The sequence below is a fragment of the Lissotriton helveticus genome, chromosome 3_1 (assembly GCF_964261635.1).
Source record: "Lissotriton helveticus chromosome 3_1, aLisHel1.1, whole genome shotgun sequence".
In the NCBI taxonomy this organism is placed as follows: domain Eukaryota; kingdom Metazoa; phylum Chordata; class Amphibia; order Caudata; family Salamandridae; genus Lissotriton; species Lissotriton helveticus.
In genome coordinates, this window is record NC_136061.1 from 604,223,806 (window position 1) to 604,241,806 (window position 18,001).

Here is an 18,001-nt window from a genome sequence, read left to right on the forward strand (position 1 = left end):
ATGTACATGGGAAGCAAAGAAACTCAATGAACACTGGATAAAAATACAGGGCATGCTAAAAGCAAAAATCTCACCCCACTTTTGGAATCACATTAACAAACTCTAATTCTCCAACAGCTGTATGGGGAGAACAGTCTCAGAGGCAGCCTGGATATGGTATATCAACATACAGTACTGCAGTGCAATCCCAGGCCTTACCGAAGTTCTTAGCGGAGGGACAAATGACAACATACGGATGAAAACCTGTGCTCTGACCACACCTGCCCAGATTCTTGAAAAACATGGAAAGCGATGGAGTCCCAGGATCCAACGGCCTCCCTGCTTTTACATCACAATGTGCCCTAGAAGACTGGGCAGAGCAGCTAACCCCTTATAGAATCACGCCTACATCACAGCACAGCACAGGTCCCAGGCTCATGGTGAGGCTTGATCGTATGTCCAATTGTCAAAAAAAGGGGACCCCACCCTTCCTTCCAACTACCGACTCATTGCCTTATTAGATCTAGCAGTTGTTTTATAGACTACAGTGCTTGCTACCTTTGATAACGTGGTCTGCAATACTCTGTCGGAAATTAGACGCTGGGGGGATTCCCAGGGACCTCCTCAGAGCTCTTATATCTCTTCATAAGAGTACATGAGTGCGAGTGAGAACTGACCCTTCAACCGTTTCTAAACAAATCTCCAACCCAGACAGCCTGAAGCAAGGATGCATTCTTGCACCCCTCCTGTTATGTCTTTACACAGAGACCATGAGAGATTCTTGGAGCACAGAAGCTTGCTTCCTGTACAACTGGGCTGCTTGAAATTGCACATTCTACAATACGCCAACGACATCATCGTAATGGATGTTTGGCAAATCTGGACTTCAACGTGCCCTGAGCAGGTTCGACAAATACAACAAAGCTGACTCTCTTAAAATGAATCAGGACAAGATCAAGGTCCTAATCTTTGATTATTGACGAAAAAAGAAGTTTTTGAGCTGGAGCATCAGGTCAGCCAAAATCAAAATCACACCCAAGTACAACTACTTGGGGTATGGTTCAGTGAGTCTTCTAGACCATTAGTCCACCTAGCTGCCCTGAAAAAGAGAGCCGGAGCAATAACACACAGCCTGATGAGTTTTAAACGGACTGGGCAGTGCGTCAGCTACCTCTATATTAAAGGTCATAAAAGCTACCCATATTCCTGCCCTACATTACGGGCATCAGGCTTTCTCAGAGGTGAGTGAGGCCAGCCTAGTCATCGCCCAATGTATGACCTACAAAAGTGTTCTTCAACTCCCCAGATATATACATAGTGCAAGATTACGAATCAAGCTGGGACTTCTGAGGCAATCACTTACATACGAGGCAGATACCCTGAAATACTGAATAAGGGTATTAAAAGTGCCGGATAAAACCCTTGAAGCCCGCCTAAAACAAATCTGCAAGAGCCCCGGGAACCCATGGAGCCACCAAATACAAAAGGCTATAAGATCTCTTAAAATTGAAGAAACAGCACTAAAATTGGACTCCATCTCCTGCGTAGCCTGGAAAAGGATTCTAAACAAGCAGGTGATACAAATTTTGTATCAATAGGAATTTCGGTCCCTAAAAACCTCAACTAGTTTATCTGTCTTGAACGATTTGTATCTACCAGGGATACCCCAACTGTACCTCTCAGACAGCCTAAGCCAATCGGCCTGTAGGAATACTATATTTATGCGCCTCCTAGGCATGCGAACCATCGACCTAAACCAATGGGCTCCACGTGGAGAGGAGGGGGCCTGCAGACTGTGCAACTATAAGACCAAATCATGGATCCACCTCTTGTGCTGCTGTTCTTCTCTTGATGCCCCCAAGAGATTTCTTCTGAAGCCACTCTACTCTATTTAAAAAGGGGCATCCATACATGTCTGGAGGCGTTACCACTTTGTTTTTCTCTGACAGACACTCAAACGCTAGTAAGTTGTGGCAAATATGTGAGAAACCTGGAAGATCTACTATTCCCTCTCCCAGCCCTTTCCAAATTGGCTATCGCTGTTCAAAAATTGATAACTGATCATTTTATGGTGCGCCCCAGAGGTTTATTGACACTAAATCCTTTTAGACGGGGTTACCATTCTCCACAACGTGCATTTGTATCCTTTTCACCATCTGTCCATGGGGTTTGGGGCTGCCACCAACACTTACACTGTCTAACTACTCTCCACACTAATCTATTTCCAATAAAGCTCACCTTGTACATCTATGCAAGAAACCATTTTGAAAAGCTAGTTGCCTGCCATTGGTCGACCGATTTACTGACACACCGGAGCAGCCTGGCAAACACAGAAGTAACAGCAGGCTACAACACTCTTTGGGCCCCCTACTGATAGCACCTTCTCTACATGTTCAAGGGATTCCTATCCTTAAAGATGAAGAGTAGGCCTGGGCAGTAAATTCTGCTCTGCTTCGCGGAATTTGGGTAATTTTGCGTCCCGCGGAGATCGCGAAATTGCACAAACTTCTGCGTTTAGGAACATCGCAAAATGTTTTGCTTGTTCGCGTTCTCAAAATGCGTGTTCATGAGATATTTCCCCCCCCCGAGCACGCAAACAGTGATTGCGAACAGGAAAAAAGCATCGCGAACAAGCAAATCAGCGTGTTCGCGGAATTTCTGCGCGTTGGCGAAGATTTTTTAGCTTTTCGCTGAGATTTGCATAATGCGATTACGCAAATTCCGCCCACCACTAATTAGGAGTTGCACATGATCTTGTCCTACTTGACCCTCACCCCTGGCTTCACACTTGGCATCCCTGCCACAAACTTGTACTTGCCATACTTTCTCCCTGGGGCTGATCGGACACCGAACCTTGGCACTGACATTCTGACAAGAAAAAGACTAACAATAGCTGCTGGTGTAATTTATATTTTAACTTCGATCCAATGGTTTTGTTCTTAGTAGGGATACTCTCTAAGACGGCCATTTATGTGTAATGATGTTATCCTAATACATGTGAAGCCCAGTACTACTACTGTACTCAAGGTTGCATTGTTGATGCTATTATTGAAATGGTTTTAAAAAATTGTGCATAAAACTGCTCCATCATTGGAGTATTGAACAGAGAATGTCCAACATTACCAAACATGCAGCAAGGAATAGGCAATACAGTCTGTCGTATGTCCATGACCATCAGAAAGTATGGTAACTCATGCATTAAGGAACAGAGACAATCACACGTGTAAATCAGTGTATAAGAAATGTTACAAAACAGAGGATTAAAAGATGTCGGAGTCACATGTCATCCATACTGGTAGGCAGTATCATTTAAGAATCCCTGGTTTGGAAAAGCACAAATTTAGAATTTAAAACATAACACCAATTGTCAGGAGTTCACTTTAATAATAATAATTCATTTCTACCCAAATGAGCCCTTTTTGCAAGATTAGGTTACGGTAAGACCGGGCGAAAAAGCATGGAGGTCTAATATACACCTTACAGTTTGCATGCAGCTCTTTGATGACAGTTAATAGCTCATTGTTCTATATTAGGAGTTTAACTTATATACTGCAAGTAACAAAAAGATCTCTCTGAGAAAAGCAGTAACCCGTTGACCTATTAACATTATATGCACTTTGTGATCAGCATAGCACACATTCTTAGCAACAGGCATATTAACCCTCTGAGCTACCTTACGAGGAGTCAAACTTTCACTAGACAAAACCCTGTCTCTCTTCTCCAGGAAGAACATTAATCACCAGAGTTATCTTTACATTTTTATTGATGTCTAAAAACTTACTGGAGGCAAGGAACGCAGCAGCAGGTGGATTTCAAGCCATAATATATATGCAAACAGGACGCCCCTGTTAGATTTGGTGGTCTCTAGTTGGCACAGGTAGGTACTTGTGACAAATAGGGACCCTTGCCTCTAGTCAGGGTAAGGGGATTACACTCCTAAAAGAACCCCTGCTCACACCCTTGGTAGCTTCGCACAAGCAGACAGGCTTATCTCAGAGGCGGTGTGTAAAGCATTTGTGACCACATACAGTAACCCAGTGACAACACTACAGATGGACACCACACAAGGTTTTATATAAAAAATAAGTATGCTTTACATAGAGTTATCACAAGACCATAAACGACAAAAATACACAATACTGTTACTTTAAGATGGTAGATTTAGCTTAGTTAAGTTCAGTTCTTAAGATGCAACACTTTGCGTCAATGTACCTTAGGTAGCGGTGCGCTTCCACAACAAGCAATGTCGCAGCGAGGGAAATGCGGCGAACTCAAAGTACAAAGAAATAAAGACGTGAAGATCATCCAGATGTGGCACACTTCTCCGGGGATGCGAGAAGTTCTTGGTTCGATGCGTGGACTGCAGCAGCGACACCCTTATTCAGCGATGCAACGGCAACAGCTCCAACTGTGGCACTCTTCTCCCACGATGATTGAAGATTCCGCGCAATGCAACAACTACAGTGGCTACATCCATGATGCAACGGCAGCAGCTCTGACGGTAGCGCGCTTCGCGGGGATGCGAGGTGCTTTTCTTCAAAGGGGTGCAGTGCGATACTTCCAGCGATGACACCCTCCCTTGGAGTTGTGACGGCAGGCACAGCGAAGCTGACATGCTCCGACCTCGTGGCGAGACTCTTCTCTTGATGCGGTGCAATGCGAAAGCTACATCGGCGACACCCTCCTTTGGAGTTGCGACGGCAGCAGCAGCGACTGCGACATGCTTCCTCTTTGTTAAGGCATGCTTCTCTCCGATGCGGTGCAGTGTGACAGTTCCAGTGACGACAACCTCCTTCGGAGTTGCGACGGCAGGCACAGCGACACGCTTCTTCTTGATGAGTCGCGCTTCTAGCTCCTTGCGACACGCAGTTCCTCAGAAGGCCCAAAACAGCAGCAGGCACTTCCCACAGAACTCTGGGAAGCTGGGGGTTGAAGTCTGTTGTCCCTGAGACTTCAGCAGGAGGCAAGCTCTTTTCCAAGCCTTTGGAGATCCTTCACAAGTTGAAAGCAAAGTACACAAAGTTCCTTTCTCCTTTCTTTGGCAGTAAGGCAACCACTGCAGACCAATCCCCCAAGCAGCACTTCAGCTTGGGAATAGTCTCTCCTCAGTTTCTTCAGGTTCCTCTCCTCAAGTAAAGGTTTCTTCTTGTAGTCCAAAGTGATCTAATTTCTTGGGATCAGGGTCCTAATATTTATATCCCAAAATCCTTTGTTCTCTGTTTACCAGACTTCTCCTTTCCTTTCACAGTGCAGGGCAGGCACACCAGATGCCCCACAGGAGGTGGAGCCAGCACTGTGGAAGGCAAGTACAGTCCTGGAGCACTTTGTTTACAGGACTCCTTCTCTTCTTTCAGTGTGCAGGGCAGAGACATAAGCTGCTCCCCAGGAGGTGGTGCCAGCATTGTGGAAGGCAGGCACAGCCCTATTCAAGGTTCAGGAGCAACTCCTCCCTCCCATCTGGATGCAGATCTCTCTATTCACCACTGGGCTGACTCATCCTGTCTCTTGCAATCCCCCAGCCCTGTCAGACACCAAACCAGACAAAGTAATACACAACCTAGCAGAGGCAGGTTTGAAAGGTTAGACAAGCAAATACCTACTTTCTAAAAGTGGTATTTGCAAACACAGTGTTAAAACCAACTTCACTAATAGTGATGGTAGGCATGGCCGACTAATATCAGCACAGAGCCAAATTATATGCCATAATAGGTACAGTGGCCTGGAACAGGTTGATTGACTACACAGTAGTGGGATGGAGGCATTAGGTCTTAAACCCAGAATGAGTAATGGTAATATTGGGGGTGACGTGGAGCCAACTAGAGGTCAACTGTCGGACGTTCTGCCTGAGACTCAGGTCTGCAACCAGAGGAGCGAGCTGAGACTCGGCAGTGATGGCCTGGAGAATATAGAGCTGGCCCACGCACTGGAGTTGCCTCAAGAATCCCAAAGAGAAGGTGACTATCTGGGGAGAGTTATTACCTGCTCCAATGCCAGAAATTCGAGGTCTATGCTAATAATGTCATGGAATGTGGCAGGCTTATCACATAAATTAAACTGCCCAGAGTGGGGTTCCTTCGTGGACAGAAACGACATATGTATCTTTCAGGAGACTTGGGCCAGGGAGGAACAACACGGAGTGGGATTTGCTGCTTTCCATGTTCCCGCTCGCTGGGGAGGCAAGGGACGTCCATCGGGGGGCCTCACCACCTGGGTTGGTCTACACCTTGGTTGTATGGGTGAGTCCATCTCCACCAACTCCGATGATATCCAGTGTGTGCTCCTGAAGTGGCCCAACTCTTGCTATTGTGAATGTGTATTCATGACCAGTAAGTACGGCTAACGAGTCTATTACCATTGAGGAGCTATCACACTCGCTGAATACCCTTCCTAGTAATCTCCACTTAGTGGTCGCTGGTGATCTAAATTGCCACTATGAGCCCCTGCGGGGGCTGAATGAGGGAGCCTTCACAGGTGAGGATGAATATTGGGCAAATCCGCCATGTCAGTCGCCCTGTGCTAAGTCATGGTTACCTTTGGCGATTCAGATTATGGCCCTTACTTTAAATAATTCGATTAGGGCCTGTAATGGTCGGACTCCTTCCGAAATTCCGTCAAAGTGTGCTTTCAATAAAAGGGGCCAAGAATCACGTCTCGATTACATTATGATGGAGACACGGCTGTGGTCCAAGGTCATCGATTTTGAGGTAATTAGCAGGGCCGACAGCGATCATAATGCACTTAGTCTGAGGATGGATTTTTTAGGCCCTAAAGCTATTGAAAGTAAAGACCCGGTAGATCTAGGAGATGGGATGATCTTAACCAATAACAGACACAGGGTTAAGTGGGGGAAAATTGTGGAATCTCCAGATAAATTACCTAAATTATATAACACAATTTTACCCTTGCTTATGAAGCCAGACGTGCTAACTACTCAACCTCCGGTTTTAGATTTCAATGATAAATTACAGTCCCTGCACCAGGAATTGGTAGTCTGCCTAGCTGAAGTTTTTAACCGTCAGGTCCCTAGCAGGAGGAAAAAGACGCCTGTATCTTCCTGATACAATGCCTCCTGCAGGAAGGCTAAAATTGAGCTGCTCAGGGCTCTCAAGGAAGGGAGTGACAAACACAAAATCCGCACACTGAGATCACTTTATAAGGAAATAATGAACAACGCGAAGAAAGACTGGGACATGGCTAGGTGGACTAAATTAACCTCTGCCTTGGACTCCAGGGATGCACGCAGATTTTGGGCAATAGTCAGCACAGGGTCTGGAGAACCATAATCTGCTATAGAACCTAGCATTGCGGCTGGGGTTTGGGAAGATCACTTCAAAGCCCTAAACTCAGCAGAACTGGGCTTTGAAACTATCTCGGCACCTGTAATTTTAACTGCCCAGCTAGATGAGCTAGAATTCACCGTAGAGGAGGTTTGTCATGCCATAGGGAAACTTGCCCCGGGAAAAGCACCTGGCCTTGACAAACTCCCTGGTGACCTTTTCATGAACCAACCCAGGATTTGGGGTCCTTATTTACATATTCTCTTTAATGCAGTCCTAAGAGGCATGGAGGTACCCTGTACTTGGCTGGGAGCAGAGATAGTCCCAATATATTAGAAAGGTTCTCCTCTCCTCCCAGCCAACTACAGGCCCATCAGCCTCATTGATGTTCCCCAAAAAATCTTTTCACAGCTTATTTTGGATCGTCTTCAGGAGTGGATGGAGGAACATGATGCCCTCAGCCCGCTTCAAGCGGGGTTCAGGAGGAACACATCCACCATGGATCAGATCTTTCGCCTTATTTTACTTTACTGGAAAATGGCGAAAATAGAGGGTGGCAGCCTCTACATGGTGTTTGTGGACCTTCGGTCCGCCTTTGATTTAGTGCCTAGGGGGAAACTTTGGGCGGTGCTCCAGGAGTTGGGCACCCCGCATGAATTACTGAGGGTCTTGATGAGGCTGCATGAAGGGAATTTTGCTCAGGTCAGATGCGGGAGGAATGGGGCGCTGTCTTCCAGATTCCCAGTTGCGAGGGGGATGAGGCAGGGGTGCCTATTGGCACCGACCCTGTTTTGCCTTTACGTAAATGGTGTAATATCGCACCTGGATGCGGTCCCCAATAACGATGCACCCAGGCTGGCTGGCAGGAGGGTGCCGGCGATTATGTTGGCTGATGACACGCTCCTGCTTTCCAAGTCCCCTATGGGGATCCAATGTGTATTGGATGGTTTCGTGGATTTTTGTCAATGCCGTAGACTGGAGATTAACGCGGACAAGACAAAATGTATGATCTTTAATCCGCCGGTATCTACCGGCCCAACGCCAATTTTGGGATCTGTAAGGCTGGAGAGGGTTCAGACGTTCCAGTATTTAGGGGTCACAATAAATGAAAACTTGTCCTGGGGCCCCGAACTAGTCAAATCCCAACTGAAGCTGTCCCAATTGGTGGGGGGAATTCTCAAAATGTCCAACACATCGTCATTTAAACCGGTGAGCCCCGCCCTGGAGATTTACAAAACCCAGGTGAGGGCAGCGGTACTCTACGGCGGGGAGCTCTGGGGGCACTCATGTAGGTCCGAGACTGCAAAAACTGAAAACAAATTCATTCGGCAGCTTCTGGCGCTCCCCTAAAGCACACCGCTCCTTCCACTGGGGCTAGACCTGGGATTGAGTTTCATAGAGGACGAGCTAGCACTAAAACCCCTTAGGTTCTGGTGCAGGCTCTGGACAACGCCAGAACTGCTGAACTATAGGCTAGAGCTTAAGGAAGTTTTAAGTTATAATGGTGCAACAAAAATTCCCTGGTTCGCTTTTATTAAACAGGAGTTTGCCAAAATAGGTCTACACGCCCTGTGGTATGATTCTGAAAGGGCGTGTCGTGAGGTTTCAGGCAAGTCCCTTACGAGGATTTTTATGGATAACAAATTGAACACGATACTGTATGACTCTCATGTTGGCACCCTGACTAATATGTTTTTTATATTTAAAATGTCTTACTGTTTTGAGGATTTTATGGATGTTATCTATCCCATTGGATCAAGGAAACTCTATATACAATGGAGATACGGTACATTACCCCTAAGGGCTTTCACAAGTAAATGGTTTGCCTCTACGAATAAAAAGTTGTCCTGGGTGTTGTTGTAGCAAAGAGGATGAACTTCACATACTTTTCTTTTGCCCGGCCTACAGCAGGCCCATGAAGTATTGGCTAGTTCCGCTGTGTAAAAACATGGGTTTTGTATGATGTTTACTTGCTTTTAGAATTCTAAAGACAGATACGTCTGGACATATTGTATTTGCACTTTCGTATTATTTATCAGCTATGTGGTCCAAGCGATGATTTTTAATTGCAAATGAATGCCAGGATTGATTTACTATTTTAAAATAATTTATGAAATGTACTATCTTGCATGTACTGTTTAAATACAAGTTTTATTCGTACTTTTTTATGGCAAAAAATGCCGAAATAAAGATTATTGAATTGAATTGAATTGAATAGTGAAAAACGAAAATGGCTGTAATTCACTATAAGGACATGCCACACACATCAGGGCTTGTCTTTAAAAAACATTTGGTTTCTGGAAATGGACCATAATAAGGGAACTTTGAGATCCTGAACAATTACCATTGGCCAAGCAGCCACATGGGCTGCGTGAGGAGGGAAATCTCTGCAAGACTTCTGCCTAGAACCAGAATTTGGGCCCAAGGCCTGCTAGTCTCCCTGCTGGGTGAAGGCACATCCTGCCCGGAAGCCTTCTTGCTTGCCAAGACTAGTATGCCCTGTGAGGAGGAGCAGAGCATTTGAGGGAAATAGGTCTGATGGGGAGCTCTGTCGAGTGGACTCCTCTGCAAGGTGGGAGATGGTTGCTGCATTGATTGGGTCATTGACCATGTGCAGATCAAGTTGAACTGTGTGCATCGCTGCGCAAATTGCGCCAGATCCCATGATAAGGGGTAGCGCGGAGACCTTGTGTGTCAGGAGGAGCCACTGTATGAAGAATTCCATGCAGTGCCCAAGTTGCCCATGTGCAGCATTGGGCTGTGAACCTGTATTCCAGGATGGCCCATTGTCAAGGACTTCATGGTGCTGATTGGGGCAGAGCCCATGTACTGTGAGGATATGGAGATCCCATATGCAGAGGGGTGCACTGGAACAAGCAAGCAAGTCATGTGAGGTGGTCAGATTTATTGGCGAGAGGAGTGAGGCCGCTGTGGACATGCACTCCTGCCTGTGATGAAGGATTTTCAAAAGGAGCTAGGTATCATCACCTTTCCCTATTGCGGGAGGAAGCAAAGACTTACCCGGTGAATAGGTGCCATTGAGTACTTCTGTTTGCTGCACAGGTGTTACGGCGGGATTTCTGATCTATTGCTATAGGTCTAGATCCCAACTCAGGTCGATTAACCGTTGATACCTGTCATAGAGTAAAAGGCAATCTACTACTAGGTCAATCAGTTAAGGACTTACACCACTCTAAAGAACCACTTACTACAAATAAGTTTTAAAAGTTTATTATAAAGCCAAAGTTAACTGGAGATACAAACATCTCAAAATAAGGTTCAAAAGATATACTGGTATCAATACAAACATAAATTTTCTAAACGCTCTTAGTCGGCAGAAGAATATCACCAAAACCAATTCGAAAATCATCAGAGTTGCAAGAATAGACACAAGCTGTAGCTTATGAGTCATTTACAGAAAGGAAGAAAATCCAGATTAGACTGTCCCTACACTAGACTAAGTGACATCCCTACTTAGTAAAATCTTAACCTAAAAAGGTGTCAGCCGTGGTGACTTCCAAAGAAGATCACTCACTTCCCTTAGTCTTCGTTGTAAATCGGTGTCTCGCAGTTATCCTATCTGCCTACCCATCCGCTCTCTTAGGTTCCTCAGACCATCTGCCCTAACTCCACCCAGGGGTGCTGTCCCTAATACAAAAATCACATTTACAATAGAAACGCCCTTTAGAGACGCCCCTCACGTGGTGTCAGTTCTGGCATTTTCCATGCTGATACTCCTCTGGGCCCATCGTTAGCGTTGACCTTGCTTCTCAGGCTCTTCTCCGGCAGGACGGTACCCCCCAGGAAATTCCTGAAGCCTCCTCCAGGCCTGTGCCTGGCTCCCTGAACAAAACTCTATTCATCACTCTCTTGATTGGAACCTCCTCGCACCTGCAAACAGACACTTGTACAGTGGGCCCCAAATTCCGGCCTCCACCGTATCTTCTAAGTCGTAAACCTTCGAGCAGGCTCCGCAATTTATGCTTAACATGACATTCCTCTAACTAACACATGCAGAGCAAAAGAAATTACCTTATCTATTCAGGCCTATTAGAATTACATGAAACAGGCCTGTGCACTCTGTAAAACATTTAATTTCTTAGTCTAAACAATATTCTAACTTATTACACACAATGGTTATATGAAACACTTCTATAAAACATATATTTCAGTTCTATGATCAATAATACTTTGAATGACAACAACATTAAAATCCATATCATGTGAAAGTATAACAGCACCTTTCATTCTCTGTGAACTGCCATGTGGCCTACACATTTCTACGTTTATCAGTATTACATTCTCCTCTACAACAGCCACATAACATGGGATTTTAACATCATTCTAACATCTCTACACTCTTCTACATTAGCTTTTCACACTGATATATGTATTCTATTTTAATTAAACACTCTTATGTATTTTCACTCTATAAATTCGACACTCTTATGTAATCTTTACTAAACTGATGCAACGTGCTTGTAAATATGGTGCACTTCTATTTTCTCTCAATTTTGCGCTCTTTCAGTTCCCTCCTTTGATGACTTTTAGTAGTCATCACCATCACAACACCATCCCTGAGGTATGAACTGAGTCAAACTGAACTCGTTGCAGTACTCTCTCGTTTCATCATCTCTAGAGCCCTCAGACTCCTGTACTGATTATCCTGCATCGCAGCTAATCTCCTCTCCTGCTCTCTCATGGATCTCTGCAACCTATTTGATCTATACCATTGGTACAGCCGCACCAATCCCCACAAGGTGATTATACAAATCACTATTATGATGATAGGTTTCAGTATGTACCAAATGAAACCCTTTCCTAGGTTGGCAAACCAACCTCCAACTTTACCCATTCCATGACCTACTTTTTCCCACACATTTACCTGTGTCAAATCCTCAATCTCATGATGAATTTCAGTGATGTTCCGTATATACTTTTCTAGAGGTTTTGAATTGTCTGGAATGTAAGTACAACATTCCTGAACCTTCAAAGCCTTACAGACTCCTCACTCTTTGGCTAACAGAACGTCTAGAGCAAGTCCGTTATGAAGAACCATTGCCCTTATCGATTGCATCTCTCCCTCCACCAGCATTAATGATCTAGCAGTACTGGCGGACAACCTATCTACAACTGTTGCCAATCTTCTAATCTTGACATCATTCAGTACTATCCCTAAAAGAGGAAACATAGCACCAAATACGTCTCCAACTACCTCCTCATCGCTTACATCCCTTCTTCCTCTAGCTTGAGTTCTTCCCTCTATAATTTCTAGATCCTTAGCATGGTATATTTTGGGGAAGACAATTGCTAAATAACATGATCCATACCAATTATCCGGCAGTTTCACGTATGCATTTCTTCCACAAACAAAATATACATTCGGGATCACCTGCATTACCTTCAAGAAATCTTTTGTATAATATTCTAATTGGAAAGCATGTTCACAAGTTACTTCTCCCACAAACACATTCTCATCATAGGTTTTACCCCTATATATACACAGTTTCCCTTTTTGCTCTCGATCTAAAGCTATTGGACCATTACTACCCTTTCTTTTGTGTAACCTTTCTTCCTCGGTCCAATCTGTTTTCCAATGGCCTGAAGCCTTTAAGATCTTCTGTCTCCTATACCGATCATCCACCTGTCCGATAAACCTTTTCTCAATTTCTGACACTTTACAATTCAAATTATTTCTTCGGGCATGTGAAGTATCCAACGTTTTCCAAGGAATGAAAAATGTCTTTAATCTATCCTCACTCTTATAATAATCCCACTTGTTCATGTGCTTGTAATTTGGAACTTCTGGTAAAACAGCATCAAAATTTGAAAAATAATATTCAAAACCATCACGTTCATAAAATATACTAAGCAACAAACTACATGTGATTCCATAAGTCAATGGAAGATGATGATATCTAATACCTTCGTCTACAGAGGCTGGCAATTGCATGCACACGTAGCAATCTTTTGCCTCCATAGCATCAATATATTCATAAAGCAATTTAGCATATGCATTTGATTTGAAATTTCCCTGTGATTCATCCACATGCAACCTACGAGTCTCTGCTGCTAGTAAAGCTTTATCTTTCTCTGTATTGTCCCCCCTTCGACCAGCAGTAGTAGGTTTCTGTATTGATACAATTTTTGCTTCCTTTGTTGCCTTCTCTTCATTTTCATGTCCCACTACATATGATATAGTAACTACTAAAACTATAAGGAAAATTACTCCCACTAAAAGTGTGCCTACTATGCATTTTGTCTTGCGGTTTGGGTTGCCGGCCTCCATGATCTCAAGACAGTGTAGTTCTGATTTTCTTTCACAACACAAAGTCTCCTTTCTTTGCTTATTTAGTCTTTCCGAACCACACCTGGAAGCTGATAATCCCTTCCGCAAGATCAGTCTTTGAGTTCTATAGCAACAGACAACCCTAGCCCTTCTCCGTCCACTAATGGGAAGTCCCTAAATTTCTTCTTCTTCCACTTGGCGCTAGGTTATCTTTCAATCTGTTTATTTACAAAGTCTTTAACAATCTGGAATGATACGTGTTCCAGCGGCTCTAATCACCTATTCTAATATTTCCAAACGAAGAATGATCTCCTCGGGTGTTGGCCTCATTGAACAAAAAGTCGGAAATTCTATTCTGTTTAAAACCAGTTCTCTTATCCTGCTCAGATAAGGAGGATTAGGAATAGTGAGTGTCAGCAACCCTTCGACCTCCACTCCGGGTATCAACAACACTACTTCCAATGTTATGATTGGGTCAGTACTGGTCAATGTCACTTCCCTCACCCTCCCGGATCTCCGTGCACTGGACATCTGCAGCTAGGTAGGTCCACTCAGGAGTAGCGTATCTTCTGCCGGGCACTCGCACCCTCCTCGATTTTCTCGGACCTTCCTGTTCCTGTCTTTATGCACCTTCGACCAAATCCGAGTCTTCAGATATAGGAGCAAGAGTTCTCTCTGGAGTTGGCTTCAAGCTCGGCCTCTTCTTTCTTTCAGGCCAACTAGCTTCTCCACGCCTTGTTCTCCTATGTCTTGTCCTCACACTCGGTTCTTGATCACTTTTGTCTTGATCTGTGTCTGAGCCGTATTCACAGCAACTTTCTCCTTCGGTGGCAACTTCAGTTTCACTGTCGTCCTGTCTTTCTTGTGCTGAATCTGTAGCACTCCCAACTTCTTCCGACACCCCCACAGCTTGACTGATCCCCTCTAGTGATTCGCCGTCCACAGCTGGATTTTCATCTGTGAGAGGAGCTATTTCTTCTAAGGGTGCTGGAACTCTTCGAGTATGGGAAGCATGAATCCAGTTTGGAAGCCCTCCACACTTTACAGCAGTATTCGTTATCAGGATTATTTGGTAGGGCCCCTTCCAACGCACGTCTAGGCAGTTCTTCCGGACGTGTTTCTTCACAAGCACCCAATCACCAGGGCACAAGTCGTGACATAGGTCTCTTGAAGATGGAACTTCAGCAGCCTGCACCTGAAGAGACACAGAATGAATGACATCAGAAAGTCCCTTGCAATAATCCAGGATCAGGTCATCTGTAATATTCAACAAAGCTGTAGTTGGAACAGACGGAAGTCTCATTGCCCTCCCCATTAAAACCTCATGTGGAGAGAGACCTGTCCTCCTGTCTGGTGTGCTACGCATACTCATGAGTACCAAGGGCAGAGCATCAGGCCAGCTTAAGGACGTCGATGAACATACTTTGGCTATTCGGGACTTTAGAGTTCCGTTTATCTGCTCCACGATACCTGAAGCCTCTGGTCGATAGCTTCAGTGCAACTTCTGATCAATGTTTAATGCAGAGCAAAGCATCTTCACAACTTCACTGTTGAAATGAGTTCCTCTGTCTGATTCCAAGAAGGTCCGCACCCCAAAGCGCGGGATCAACTCTCTAAGCAATAACTTTGCTACTGTGAGTGTATCGCACCTGCGTGTAGGGTATGCTTCGACCCATCTGGAAAATATGCATACAACCACCAGAACATACCTGAGGCGGTTGATTTTTGGCATCTCAATAAAATCTAATTGCATTCTGTTGAAAGGCCCCCCAGACCTCCCAATGTGACTCATTGTAACTGGTGTTCTTTTCCCTACGTTCAATTGCTGGCATGTGACACATCTTTGACACACTGCTTCTGCTGCAATCCTAAACCTAGGATTATACCAAGTCTGCCTAAATAACCTCAGCATGGCATCTCTTCCTAAGTGTACTGGACCATGTATCTGTCGTGCCATTGGACTCACTAATTCATCAGGTAATACTGCCCTTCCATCTGCTGAAACCCACAAATCCATTTCACTTTTCATACAACCTGCTGTTTCCCATGCCTTTTTCTCGGAATCAGGTGCGTTCTCTTGCATGTCTTTTAAATCCTCCCAAGTATCAACTGTTTCTAGCATCATGTTTAACTCTGTCTTTTCCTGAGTCCCACCTACTTCCACTTCCGTGAAAGAATATCCTTGCTCCGCGCAGTGGCGAGCAACTTCGTCTGCATATCGATTACCTTGCGACACAAAATCTGTATTTTTGGTGTGGGCTACACATTTAACGATCGCAATTGCTGCTGGACCTTGTAATGCTTCTAACAACAGTCGCACAAATTCCCAATTTCGAATAAGCGAACCAGAGGAGGTCATGTAACCTCTCTGAGACCACAATTGCCCAAAATCATGAAGTACACCGAAACCATATTGGCTATCGGTATAAATGGTGACTCTAATTTTGCTACCTGCTAAACAGGCACGTGTCAATGCAATGATTTCGGCTACCTGAGCGGAGTGTACTCCTTCCAGGCAAGCGGCTTCCACAACTCCAGTAATGGTGCAAACAGCTTAAGCTGCTCTCAACCGACCAGTATCGTCTCTTAAACATGAGCCATCAACAAAGAAAATTTCATCAGGGTCAGTCAACGGCTCATCCACAATATCTGGTCTTGGCTTGGTGCATAGTTCAGTCACATCAAGGCAATCGTGATCTTCACAGTCTTCGCCTTCTATATCATTAGGAAGTGGCATCAATGTAGCAGGATTCAAAACAGAGCACCTCTTAATGGTCACGTTCTCCGCAGCAAGAATAACTTGCTCGTAGCGCGTGAGCCTATTATTGGTTAAGTGCTGTGTCTTGGTCCTGGTCATTAACAGTTCTACAGAATGAGGTACATACACCACTAATTGGTGTCCCATAACTATATTTTCACACCTTTCAATGCTGACACCTGTTGCAGCAACGGATTTGAGACATCCGGCCAACGCTGCGGCTACCGGATCTAAAGTAGCGAAAAGTATGCAACTGGTCTACGGGCATTTCCATGAGTTTGTACTAAGACTGACAAAGCACAACCCTCTCTTTCGCAGCAGTAAAGTGAAAATGGTTTTTCGTAATCAGGCATCCCCAAAGCTGGAGCACGGCACAAGTCCTCTCTCAGCTGTAGGAACGACATCAAACAATCCTTGTCCCATGGTACCGGATCACTCACCTCCTTGTGCGTCAGTTTTTGTAAGGGTTTCACTTTCAGGGAAAGTTAGCTATCCACTGTCGGCAATAACCAACCATTCCTAGGAACATCCTGACTTCTCTCTGTGTCGTAGGCGCATTCATCTTCATTATCGCCTCTATCCTATCTGGTGACACCTTGCGCTTTCCTTTTTCTATCCGGTGACCCAAGTACTGTACTTCTGTCAGACAGTACTGCAATTTGCTCGGAGATACCTTATGCCCATTTTCAGCTAAATGGTTCAGCAAGGCGATGGTATCTATCTTACAAGCTTCTTCCGTTCCTGACGCAACAAGTAGGTCGTCTATGTACTGGACCAGAACCGAGTTCTGTGGCAGTACTAGACTTTCAAGATTTTTCTTCAATAGCTGGTTGAAAATTGATGGGCTTTCTGTATACCCTTGTGGGATACGACACCATGTTAAGACACGATTTTCCAGCTTAAAAGCGAAAAGATACTGGCTTTCCTCATCTAATGGAATTGAAAAGAAAGCCTGACAAAGATCTATCACTGTGAACCACTCAGCTTGGAATGGTATCTGAAACAATATCACTGATGGATTCGGTACCACTGGACAACATGAAACAACTATGTTATTAATCTTTCGAAGATCTTGCACTATTCTAAATTTCCCACTAGGTTTCTGCAAACCCATAATCGGGGAGTTGCATGGACTACCCACGATTTCCTTCAGTATTCCCTGTTGAATCATAGAGTCGATTACGGGTTTTATTCCTGCAATCGTCTCCGGGGTCAATTTGTATTGAGGCGTTCTTGGAAATTCAACATTTGGTTTTACCATGATCTTCACTGGTTCTACTCCTTTAATCAATCCTATCTCTTCTCCAGTAAAATCCCATATCTCTGATGACACTGTATCTCGTAAGTCCCGAGGAAGGTCCTCCACAGTCAGGGTAGGATACAGTTCTACGCATACTCTCGAATTTGCAACTTTAAAGGTAGCATCATCGTCTGTAGTCTGTACCTCCACTCCCTGAGGTGTGCAGTATATTGTGCAGTTCAGTTTGCACAATAAGTCTCTTCCTAACAGACACACAGGACTAGAATCACATACTACAAACTGATGTTCATCGGTGTAGTTTCATATTCTCACTAGCACTGGTTCCGTCAAAGGGTTAGTCATTCTCCTATTTGCGACTCCTACCACTTGAATTGTTTCCCCCGACATTGATAGATCTGGAACCACTGCCGATCTCAAAGTTGATCGAGTAGCTCCGG